Raw genomic sequence first — 14,198 nt, 5'->3', positions numbered from 1 at the left:
TTTGCAGTTTATACCTCTATTCAAATTTAAATATTCCCTCCAAAGACACATGATCAATAGCAAAGGTTGTGGCGAGGAAATAGTTACTGTCCAAATGGTAAGAAGAGGTGTTTCATATTCTAAAGTTCCTTTTTTTTGTAAATTTGGAGTCCGATATTTTTACAGTATTATCGGTCAATCTAACTATCGATATTTCAAAGCTAATTGTCGATTCCATGTAGAATAGATGAAATTAATTCAAGCAATTTGTTTTTCCTAGTTCCTATTTTATCATCTCATGATGAAAATTGGCTTTTTAGTTTGTTTCTTTCAATTCTTTGTTTCTTATATCATCATCATATAGAAACAACCAGAAGTCAAAAACATCTGAAAACATTCTGAAATATTCAATGAAAAAAATTTTTTTTTAGTGAGATTTATTAAGGTGATGGAATTTGGCATAAAAAAGTTCGTTTTTAGCAATACATTGCAAGGGTCAATAAATAAACAATTTATATGAATAAAATCCACCAATTTTTCTCATAATATCTCAGAACCTAAAGAAATGATTCAATAAAAAAAGCTTTATTGCAACGATGAAATCGTCGCGCAAATTAGTAATTATTTTAATGACTTCCAGTATTCTTATATATGCAATTATATTTTATTCATTCATTCAAAAATTCATCGTTGTTTTACAGCTTGTATAATGTATTTACATATTTGGTTTTAATTTGATGTTTCAAATACAAGAATATTTGAAAAGAAACGGACAGTTAACACAGTTTTACAGATCTCCGTTTCTTTCTGCATTGATCCATTTTAGTTATCATTCATGTCCCTCTAGTTTATCACGGTTTTGACATCAAATTTCGTTAATAACTTCAGTTCTTACTTCTAGTTCTACTTCTCAGCTTCCACAACCCTGGGCATAAAAAATTATGGAATTTTGAGCTGAGTCTACTTCATAACTTAATATTCTCTAACTAGAATTAATTATTAAAATTTAAATTTTTTCAGGGAGTTAGAGATGGAAAAGTGGTACATGGTTTCAATATGGCAGAAACATGTATCACCAGGTACCAATTCACAAAATCATCAAAATAAGAAACTGATTGGGAATAAAATACAAAAATAATATCATATTCTTAGTGCTTAACGTAGATTCCAAAAATTTAATAAAAACCATAGCATTCTGTCTCAAATAACGAAGTGGACCTACGTCCGGTATAACAGGAAGTTTCAGAAAACTGAAATTATTTTAGCTGAAACCAGCATGTCGGAAAACCCATGCAAGAAAATTTTCAGATCACTAGTCGCAGTACCTTCCCATATACATATCAATTAAACTCGTCGTAAAGGACCCTGTACCTCAATTTTTATACATAAAGAAATCGTCGATACGGTAATGACTTGCTCTTAATTAGACAAGCAACAAATTTCATGTAAATAGAACGTGAAATAGGAGTTCCAGAGGTTTTATAAAACTGCTGACACATCCAAGGTGTTTATAAATTCATGTGACAAAATTCAGGAGATCTATAACAAAATTTCCTCAGCCCATCCCTTTCCGAGATAAAATCCCCAAGATATAATGAGTAAAATTGAGTTTTTTCTGCCCAATTTATTGAAAAATTATAGTTTTTAATCAAATTCCTATCATATTTCTTTTCATTCTATTACATTATAAATCTCATCTGATAAAAAATAAATATACTACAATCGTATTATTTAATATTCCAGTCAGATGAATATTGTATTCAAGTTTGCTTTGTAACCGGACGCCTTAGATACTAAGTGTTCGAAGCGGTACATGGTTGGGGTTCACAATATCCAAACACTGCACTATATGATTCATTGATTTCATCGGAATTGCATACAATTGCATTATTTAATCATAATAATAATTTGAACGTAAATTCATTACCATATAAATGAGTTGAAATTATTATCATCGTTATTTTATGTTTGGATGAAACTACATAAAGATACTGTTCAATAAAAGGAAGAAAATAACTGATAGAACAAATATAAATGATCAGATTCCGCGTAAAAATTATCATAAAAAAGTTATTAAAATATTGTTAGTGGTGCTCAAACTTTCAACTCTTGAATACAGAGTAACAAGTTGATTTCACTTCTCGCTAAAATGAAATTCGATCTGGTTTTCTTCCCACAATCTTTTTTACTTTCTTTCTGTTTTTCGGTTACTTCTAGCTTCTTCTTCAATGAATCAATATGTTTGTATTTATTCATTTCTAGATCATGTAGACCTTCATGATTATTAATATTTGATTGCTGTGGAAATGTGATGCTAAATAGCTAAATTTGGGCAACTGACTATTATAAGTCTCATTATTTGTCGACTAACAATTTTGTTTTGATCTAGAAAATAAATTTTGAAATCTATATACATACAATGACGGATTTTATAATCTATTTGTAATCTATATTATTCCAAACCTAATATTAATATGAATGATAATATTACGATTTCGTATAATAAAAAATACAATACTGCAATGTTATGTTATGTTCTGTTATGTTATCATAACTTTTCCTTCAGCGATTATTGTATATTAAAAATCCTTCCGTAGGTTTTCCGAACATTTTTGTTTGTTGGGGATCGTTTCTAATGCCAAATTTACTCCTGAGCTTCCAGAAAACATTAAAAAATTATAATATGAAATATCATTTAATAGAGCGTATTTTGTTCAAAATAATGAGCTTTATATGAGATTTATAATTAACTGCAAACCTCAAGGCTCTGCTCAATATCAAGGATGTTTCAAAGAGACTAGATCTTTACTTTTGCTTATTGTTGATCCTAAACATTCTTCGTGTATGCAATATTGCAATAGAGCAGATTTTGTTACAGATACTCTCAGCAAGTGCTTCATAAGTGACATTTTCTTCTAGAGAAACCAGTAAGGCTGTGAAGAGTAGTCTTGATAAGTTTAATTTCGTGTCATTTTCCGATCACCAGTATTTTTACGTGAAAGATTCTCAGAAAGAACACAATAGAGTTGATAAGTAAAGATATGGGTTCAAAAAATCTGTACAAACTGTTTGTTTTAATTTAAATATTTACACTTATCATTTAATTAAATTATTAACCATTTACACTGTATAAAACAATGGTTACTACACTATAACTACATATATTGTTAGAAACAAGTTCGCAAAATGCCGCATCCCCTATATTTTTTATAAGCGCCTTCAATGTTTCCTTTTAGAACTTTTCATTTTAATAGGCGGTTTATTTACAGTATTTCTTTCAAATAATTCCTAGGAAAGTCTAATTATTTATTTCTTCTGTTTCTTTTTCCTCTAGAACTTTGTCGAATTTTATTTAGGTATATAAATGGTTTGTGTAACCTCAGTTAGTTTCAAATAATAGTCATAGTGAAAAGAACGAATCGGTGAAAGTAATCGCAGAAATTATTCAAGTGATATTTATAAGTGAATTATTATGAGTTAAGTTCATTGTATAGTGTGTATAATTGTATAATAAATAATCATGAACGATATCTTCAGATCTTATGAAATGAAGACGACTTACAACGTCTATATAAGATAAAAATTTCTGCCGAAAAATTTTATATGAGCATCTCAGTCAACAAGACAAAATCAATGATAATATCAAAAATGCAAATTAGCAGTCGATAGCGGAATAATACAGCAGATATAAAGATTCAATTACCTGGGAGTGAATATATCCAGTGGAAGAAACCTGACATTGGAGGCACGAACACGAGCGATGGAAGCATCAAAAGTCATCGGCTGTCTGAGAGATATAGTGTGGAGAAACAAAGCGATGAGGTCACAGAGCAAGACAGAGATGAAAATACTGCGAACCATCAAGTGAGTCACCCTCAGGAACCGAATTCACGCAGACCTGTAGGCAGACCACGTGATACGAGAGATGGAGTTCAGCTTCTCAGGAAGATCCATGAAGAGAGCCAAACGTACAGGATTGAACAGGACCTGTAAGAGGAAGAAGAATAAGAAGAAGAAGAATAAGAAGAATAAGAAGAAGAAGAATAAGAAAAAGAAGAATAAGAAGAAGAAGAATAAGAAGAATAAGAATAAGAAGAAGAAGAAGAAGAAGAAGAAGAAGAAGAAGAATAAGAAGAAGAAGAAGAAGAAGAAGAATAGAAGTCTTTTACAGAGTAAAAGGCAGTTTCCAGTAAATTTGCCCTCAAATTATTGCGAAATGCGCAACAAAATGCTATCGATTCGATTTCAATTGGTAAGTGATAGTGCATTTTTTTGCATTGTAAAATATTGAGTCCTTAACCAATTCTGAACGCAGAGTAGGTAGGTAAAGGTCGTGCTCCGCGTTCTTAAGTGGATAGCCGTACAACGACCTTTCTGAAATTGGAAAAGCGTGCTTACGAATTAGACAAAGATGGATAAGAAAGGAACAGTCAGAATTTTTGATTTTTGAAGAAGTTTCTGCAGTGAGCCCTGCTGTTTAATCCGAGTAAATATCTGACAACTGTCTTGTGTAGTTTGAAGATTCGCTCAAATTGAGTCGCACCAAAGTACCCCAGAAGGGAAGGGCATATCGGAGATGCGACTCAATAAGAGAATAATAAACTGTTAAAGAGGTGGATAAGTTCAGTACTTTGGAAACTGATCTTAGCGCAAAACAGGAGCTTAATTTTTTAGATAAGGCGGCAATATATAACTCCCATTCCAAGGAATTGAACATACCAAGCCCTAAGAATATTACAGATTCAACAACGTCAATGGTCCTATGAAGTGCCGTGATATCTGGTTAGCTCCAAGAGGAACTAGTGTCGTCTGCGACATATTCCACCACCGATGTCTAATAGATGTTGTTTATAATCAGAAGAAACAGAACAGGGCCTAGTACTGAGCCTTGGTGCCTTCCACATTCTATTGGCTTGCCAGAATTGTTGTATCAACCCTTCAATATGCTTCTTCCACATAATCTTGTTATGTACAGTTATATTCAGATATTCAACAATAAATTTACAATATATCTGTTTAAAGTAAGAGATTTTTTCTCTACATAACATTTTCAAAAAGGTTAAACTATTCATGTCACATCTCATTATATGATATCAATTGCTAATTTTTGAGTACTAATTTTTTTGTAGTCAATAGTTTTACTAGAATTCAAGTTTCTATTACCTATAATCTTCTTAACGTATCTTTTTCATTATCATTTTTTTTGTAATCTCATTGCACCCACGCTTTCTGATGTATGAATGCTCGTCGGGTAAACCTCTATACCATATAATCTCAAATTTTAAGAACAGAGAACATTTTCTAGAAGTGAATGTAAATTATACTGCACATTAAAATACTGACAACGTTCCATTAACTGGAACACTTGATTTTTTGTATTCATTGCTGTGTCTACTCCCACCTCTATTCACCGTAGTTAATTTGTTATTTCGATTGTTCTGTCGACAACAATTTGTTTTTTTTTTTAACACAAGTGGGAAGACCGAATATGATTTAAATTGTAGCGACATTGAATCTCAAGAAAATTAATTCGACTAATAATGGTCTTGAGATCCTGAAAATGACGAAACTTAATTTAAAAGGAAATATATAAATTACAATATCAGTTTTAGTAAAATTTGGAAGTGGTTTACAAAACAGAATATGCGATGTTATTATATCTAAAGAATCTTTTGCTAGAATTAGTAAAACAGAACCTACTATTTATCGTTAGAATTGTAGTATCAATCATAAATTATTGCGTCTGATTTATTTTTATTGATAATGAATGTTATCATCCAAAACTATATTACAGCATAGCTATTAGAAGCAAAAATTAAATCTTTCAGCTACAGATGGAAATATCTCTAGAATAACAAAAACAATGATGTGGAAATTTACTATTCAATGTCGATAATTTGCTCAACATTTTTTTGATAATATGTTGATAATTTTCTTATTAACCTAACAATCGTATGAAGTATTTTGTTTGTATTTAAATAGAGCAACCTATAATAGAAAATTTATTATCAAAGGGATAAACGAAATGGCAAGCGTTAAATGTTAATCCAAGTAATATATCACTCAGTTAATCATCTTAGTTCAATAATAGTGAATACATATTAATTTTATATTGTGAGAAAACACTCCTATTTATATCCAAAGAACTTGAATGATATTCATAACTGAAATAGTTACGAGGGTTGCTACTCAAGTTTCGAGATGTAGTAACATTGATATGAATATGACAAATCTGATATTGCTATTATGAAGTTTGAGATTTTTAATGGTGAACGTACTCAGAACGTGTTGTTAGAGGATAGTTATTTAAGTTGTTTACTAATGATTGATTTTCAATTATTTTGGACGTAGATTAAACCAAAAGCAGTGTGTTGATTAACTCGCTTCGATTTTTGATGATGAAGCACCATCCCGAGCTATCATGATCAGCTAGTTTTCCGAATTGAAACATATTCGTACTTCATTACAGGACCTAATTCGTAAAAGTCTTTCAAAATCGGTTGTTGTGCCAAAAACATCGATATTGTGATTGTGATTTCGCAAGATGATCATGTGATATATCGTGAAATGAAGGCATACATTGGCCATCAAATAGATTTGTTCGCGTTGGATGCGGTGCTTCTAAAGACACATAAAAGATCGGGCAGGCGACGAATCATGTATTTATGGATATAAACCCGAAACTAAACAACAATATACTATATGGGTCTTTCAAGACAAGCCAAATCTTACGAAAGGTGGTCGCCACTCAGCACTTCAAAGCAAATGGTCGCCCTTTTTTCGGAATAAGTGGATATGTCGCCATCATTCCATTAGAGCAACGTAGAACATTCTAAACAGTACACCAGCATTTGTCTACCACATGTGTTAAAGAAAACAGGGTAACCAAAAGCAGAAGACGAATCATTCACCACCACGACAGTGCAAGCTCTCACACAATATTTCATACAAAAACGTTTTCGAGCAGTCAAAAATTATGGAAAATTAATTAAACTCTACTTTGATGTCCTGAATGTGAATTAATAATCCTGACTGAACGTAGCCCCTCCTTCATTGTATCAACCCTTCTCATTTTTGTGTTACTTGATTCCAGTTTCATTTGAATCTCTTCAGGTCCACTAGCTTCTTGGAGGTGTACACGGAGATATTGTAGTATTCAAAATTTGGGTATATGAATAATACTGAAGATTGTGGTTGGCTTTAGTAACAAATGTCAAAGGGATGTCAATAGGCATAGAATTATATACCAGTTTTCCTTAAATCTCTTCAGATCCATTATTTTTCTACAGGCCTACTTTGAAAGTATCTTCTCCTGTCTAAGGCAAGATACTTGAGATATTGTAGCATTTCAAATGTGGGTAAATAGTTGATTGTTCAAAACATTGTAGTTGGCTTTAGCGACAAATGTAGAACCTGGAGAAGATAATAAAAAAAAAGAATAGTTTCCTTCAAATCCCTTTAGAATCACAATCTTGTTGGAAATCTCCTTCTGAGAATATCATACCCCAACTAAGTCAAGATTCATTTAGATATTCCAAATGTGGGTAAATAGTTGGTAACTCAAAACATTGTAGTTGGTTTTAGCGACAAATGTAGAACCTGGAGAAGATAATAAAAAAAAAGAATAGTTTTCTTCAAATCTCTTTAGAATCACTATCTTGTTGGAGATCTCCTTCTGAGAATATCATACCCCGACTAAGTCAAGATTCATTTAGATATTCCAAATGTGGGTAAATAGTTGGTAGCTCAACACATTGTAGTTGGTTTTAGCGACAAATGTAGAACCCGGATGAATCACTGTCTTGTTGGATGTTTACATCTGAGAATATACAGAATATATAGTCATATCCCGACTAAGTCAAGATTCATTGAGATATTTCAAATATGGGTGAATGGTTGGTAGCTCAACACATTGTAGTTGGTTTTAGTGACAAATGTAGAACCTGGAGAAGATATGAAAAGAAGGAATGGTTTTTTTTAACTCTTTTTAGAATCACTATCTTGTTGGAGGTCTACTTCCGAGAATATCATATCCCGACTAAAACAAGATATATTGAAGTATTTCGAATGTGGGGAGATAGAAGGTAACTCAGAACACTTGGCTTTAGTATCGAATGTAGCAGCTAGAATATGCATGAACAAAAATTCACATAATTAATGGAAAGGAATCTTGGACTTAATATGTGAAGGAAAAGATAGTAGTTTGAAAATATTTCGTAGGTAACTGATGGAATTAAATTTTGAGTAATTTAATTGTTTGTTAGGAAAGTGTGGAACAGTTGGTTGCTGCTGCTTCAACGCCAGAGTATTTTTATGTATTTTATCAGGAGTAATAGTATATGTTCTTAAAATAATTAAGTAGTACACCATAATTCAACCGATAATTTTTAACATAACCTATTGTATGAATCATGTTTTCACTTTTTTTGTCGTAAAATATTCTGCGCGACTATCTATACCTTTTTTTATGTATGATCCCATAACTCACCTCACAGTTTTTTTAATTGTGACTTGGCCATCGCGGCGTGAAGAAGATGAATTGAACGAGATAGAGGGTGTGAGTACTAAGCCACCTGGTGCGAAACTATCCATCAACACTTATCCATCGTTAATCGCTGTTATTCGAGAAAAGAATTCGTGTATACATGCAGGTATGGACTTATACAAGTATAAGTATATTGGGATACTTATCATATGAGAATTCCACGGAAAAAGTTTAAGTGTATATGTGAATTTCGAAAGATAACGATTAAATGCATTTCTATGTTAATAATTCAGTGAATAATTTTTATAGACTGAGAAGATGATATTTATAGAATCGAAACAACATATGGATACATATTCTGATGTGAAGAAAGAAAATATTTTCCAAGTAGGATGATCATGGTACATTCACATAATTTGGAAAAGTTAACTGTGACCTTTAACTTTGAACTACTGTCAAATTTGCACAAATGCAGCGAGAAGTGATTATGGTATAAGATCTTTGTATCATTCTGTACCTATAGTAAATCATATTCAATTGTTTCATATATCTTTTATCACTGTAGGCTATAACAGAATTCAATTAAAAGTATTTTGGTTAAAGTGGACATGAAAAAACAAAAAAGTAAATCTGAACAATTGAACACCACAGCTCGCTTTAAAAGTTAGTGAAAATGATACAAATGAAGCTGATTTGAACAACAAAATTCTAATGATATACGAGGATGGTCACAGAAATACCTGGCTTAACAATTAAAATGCAAATATTTTGAAAAAAATATACTCGTATTTAGTTTTCATCGTTATCTCTTTTTAGCTCTATACACTTTTCCCAACGAAGTTATATAAGTTCGTTACTTTGACTCATTAATTTTGCCATTTCAATAACGAATGTGTGAGCTGGTGCATTTTCTTGATGAAACAACGCTTTCTTCTTACCCAAATGCGACTACTTTCATTTGATTTCTTAGCTCAAACTTTGCAATTATCTATGGTGTTTGCCTTCTTAGAAGCCCGTTCTTCCTTTTCAGTTCATTGTTTGGATTGTTCTTTTTTTCAAGGTGTGAAGTGATGGACCCACGTTTTATCCATGGTTATGAGACACCTTTATTTCTGCCTACTGTGTCCGCTAGCTCGCGTACTTTCAGTCAACGATCATCCAGTACCGCTCTATGGATTTTCTTCAACATTTCTGGATCGTCACCTGATTTTGGTCGACCACTGGGGATGCTGGTCTTCGCAGGTCGTATGGCCTCGTTTAAACTCTGCCACCCAATATTTTACTGTTGACAACCAAGGAGCAGTCTACCCAGCGTAGAATCTTGTTCATCTTTTATATTGGTCGTGCTAAAGCCTTTCAAATAAAAACTTGAAATATATGCAGTATAGATTGTGGACTTCTAATACAGTGGTATGTTTCAAGCAACTTCTGCCATATCTAGGTCAGGCCAGATATTCTCGTATAACTAGTTTGGTAATGAATGGGAAGAGTGATGTAGGTATGAGCATTGAACGCCAAACAATAATAGGAAGTTCGGAATAAGAGAATTAGAATCAAAGCTAGATTAATTGCCAGATTAGCAGATGACAGGAAAGAATTGGAACATTGTGTACGTGATTAGAGCCCGGATCCTCATAAGACACCCTAAAAGTGTAACAGAAAATAGTAAATTAGAATAGACTATCTCAAATACAATTTTATTATGCTGAAGATAGTGATATATTTTCAAGAATTACTTTCCTGGATGTTTTATCTCTGCAAAGTATTGCGTTTGCTTCAGTTTTTATGATGAAAGGGATCGTTTTCTTCATTTCTTCATTTATTTCTTGACAGAAACGCTATAGTTGGTTCCGAAGGGCATTTCAACTTACTGGATGATTTTGTATTTGAACTATGATGATTATGAATTGGTTTTCTGATGCTATAGTCTATTTTTATGTACGATGGGGCAATAAAACCTACTTACTAGAAGAAGGTAGAAAAATATCTCGTAAACCTCATTCATAAAAGAAACAGACGGACATTCCGCTCCCCGCTTCGCCTCATTTCAAAAGATATGAGGATGCCGGGGACCTACCAGCTGTCTTCTGCTTGATGAAGAGGCTGCCGGTGAACGGTATACAGGGTGCACAGAAGCAAGTCCCAGGGGACCAATGTGGCATATACAGCCGAATACATGATTTTTCCAGTCCCTCCTCATGTTCTATAAGGCTCCTCTCCAACTTCTTTTCCTGGGACGCATAGTTTTCCAACAAATTAGAAAGATTGATTGTTAAAAATTTTTTCCGCCCCCTATCGACGGAAATCTGCGTTATTCAGAAAAGAGTTTTGGACAAAAGTTGCCGGGAATTTTGTATGCTACAACTTTGCTATTCGCTATTTTTCTAGGAAAAGTATAGTTTTTCAAAACATACAAAAAATGTGTTTCGAAATCACCTGCGTGCCCTCTAGCGGCTTAACTATGCAATGTACGACAAAATGTTCAATGACAAAGTTGGAGGAAATTTAAATATCTACAATTCATTTGGGTTAAGTTTTTCGCTGTGACGTATAGTTTTCTTGAAAAATCGGGAAATAAATGCAAAATCAGCTACTTTTTGTACACCTATATCAATATCAAAGCCTCCCCCCCATTTTCGAGACCTCGGTAATTCCAATTCGGTGTTAGACGTCCAAAATCGTCGGAAGACGTCGGAATTGACTGGGCTCGTTGCTGTGAGGAGTATTTCTCTGGAAAATGTGTAATTTGGGGGGACTACTAAGAGGCTTTATAATTTTTTATATTAAAGTAGATTTCTCCCACTTCAAGTGTGATCAATGTGTTAATTGATAATATACTTCTTTGTTTTATTTTTTGTTTACTTTCAAATTTTTTATCACTTAAATAAATATAATGTTTTCAATAGACTTAACACAAGTGTTTTCAACATACGATAAAATCTCAAGTAGCTGGTTCTGTTATGGTGATTACTTGGAATTCACTAAATAGTGTTGATTCTTTAATTAGTCATAAGTGAGAAAAAAACCTGTGAATTGACTATATAATTCGACTCCCTCTCTGGTTTCAAGTGGTATGTCTCTTCTCAGAAATTCCGTACTTGTCCATCAAAATCGAAGCATATTTTAATCAATCATTCTAAATGCAGGTGAATAAGCTTTCTTCAGTTCAGGTCGATCCAATATTTTATTGTTGACGGACGAGTTTTCGAAACTGAACGTGTATTAATGTGGTTCACTATTTGATATCGATGTGGTGCCTCTAATAAATATTTTGTTGTAATTACAATGTTATAAAGCAAGATCATAAATCAAGTAGGTAATATATACTGTCCGATCATGGGCGTAACCAGGTTGGGAAAAAATTGAAGAGTTACAATACACGATACATTGATAGCGTTTTTTTATTTATCAATATGGGTGATCGTGTATTGATTAATTTTTTTTATTACTGACTTTGTTGTATTAATTGATCTGGATTATCCTTATATTTGTGTTCATATAATGAAATACTGTAGAATCTATATCTAATTAGAGTGAACGAGGTAAATCACATTTACTTTTAACAAAACAGTTTTTATATGTGTAGCTATAATTTAAATTCCTTACTGAATTGAAACTTGTGATTGATAACAATTCTCTTTTCTTATTGCTTTGCTTTTAGGACCTTTTATATTTAACAAAAATAAAAATAAATTATTTTGTTGATAAATTATCTTGATTTTAGGTCTCTATCAATTAATATCAATAGGTTTTCCTTACCATTTGTGGACTGACTTTCCAAACAACTGTCAAATTATTTTAGTTAATAGGATATTAGTATAAGGCATAAAGATTGATATATTATCCAAATATTTCACTAAACTAAAATGTAGAATACTCAAAAATAAAAGAAGTAATATTATATATCTAGTACGTTGTAATGATTGTGTATGGGCAGACATCTCGATATTCTAAAAATAGTCTAAAAGATCATCAATATCAAAAAACCATACATTGAATTATAGAGATTCAAAAATTCTTGAAACGTAATCAAATACATATAAAGGAAAATTTCTAGAAATTGTTCCCATACGACAAAGTTGTCAATGGTAACAAACACCTTAATAATTTAAGTAAGCTTTTCCTATTTGATGAATTTTTATGGAACGACGAATAACTTGATAGATGTCTACTACATATTTTTGAGGAAAAATCAATTTTGTTGTTAAAACAGATTTCTTTTTCGATTTGTTCCTTATTTTGACATTCATGAAGTAAGTCGTTGATAGTAGTCGAAACGTCAATATTATATTCTTTTAAACGAAATTTCAATTGATACAGACCTAAAATCAAAATAAGAAGGAATAGTAATCAAACTGTTTTACAAGAAGAAAATATAAGGGGCAATACCTCCATTTTATACTATTTTATACTATATGCTGTAAATGGAATGGAAATAAATCATTTCATATTAGTAATGGAAGTTTACGATAGGATATGAATTCTAGATTTTACAGCTTTACAGCTAAAATCGCTTAGTGCATTGAATGAATGGACTATAACATACACAAATACAATGATTTGAAACATAAAACAACAGAAGATCTTCTTATAAACTAGGATATTGATTTTGTTCAATTTGTCTTATGTGGATCGTCCTGATATAAATATTTATTGTTTCAAGATGGTGCAAGCTGAATGAGTGGTAGGTAATATGGTACGACGATTCCCATAGACGCAGCAGCAGCTTTAATAGGAAAATTACAAGGCATTGGTATCAAGAAAACCAAAATATTACTTTTGAACGACAGAAACAAGGCCGATATGGTCTTAGTGTTTCATATTTTGTCTAAGGCACTAAAATTGTAAATACCATTTTAGAGAATAGCCCAACGATACCTAAATATACCACAAAATAATATGCCATAGCTATTGGAGGGCATATCTTCGACCCAGCTATATCAGATATATTTCGAGAAAGATGGAGCGCCCCCTCATAATTTAAGGGTAGCTAAAGAATATATGAGGGCTCATTTAAGTGGACGTTGGATTGGCACACACGGGCCCCCTGGGTCACCGGACTTAAGTATTATTTACTTAAAAAATAAGATTTATGTAAATCGGCATAATAATATAGATGAACTCCAAGCCTCAACCGAAAAAGCGTTTTTCAGAAACTCACAAAGGCCACCGTTTATGGTTTTATTTGATTTTTGTAATTGCCCGTATATTTTTTTCGTTTTCAACATTTTTCAGTTTATGTTAAAGAATGATATTTAAGTTTACGTTCAGTATATAATTGAATAAATAGGTTCAAATCACATGGCATTATAAAAAAGTAATAATTAAATATATACATATAAATAATACACATGAATATGGACTTTTCTTATTTTTGGAGCTGAAATTTATTGAGATTAAGGTTGAGATACGAAAAATTGGAAAAATTTCACGTTGAAATATACATTTAAAAAATATCAAGTTTGTGCCCAATCTTGAATAGGCCACTGACTTTTATGTGAAAATATATATTACAAGCAGTTGTCTATCGTATAAAGGACCTAAGAAATAATAAAATCTCCAAAAGTGAACATTTTTGTTTTCGCTGGAATATTTCTTTTTATTTATTTAAATGTTTTACAAAAAAGTGATACAGAATCGCGAATACCGCATGTAGATATCTTTAATAATAGCTGAGACACAGTGCAGTCTCAACCAAAATGGGACACAGTGTACAGGACAATTTAAAAGTATA

This window comes from Diorhabda sublineata, chromosome 9 (assembly GCF_026230105.1).
Source record: "Diorhabda sublineata isolate icDioSubl1.1 chromosome 9, icDioSubl1.1, whole genome shotgun sequence".
In the NCBI taxonomy this organism is placed as follows: Eukaryota; Metazoa; Arthropoda; class Insecta; order Coleoptera; family Chrysomelidae; genus Diorhabda; species Diorhabda sublineata.
Note: the sequence above shows the minus strand (reverse complement) of the source record.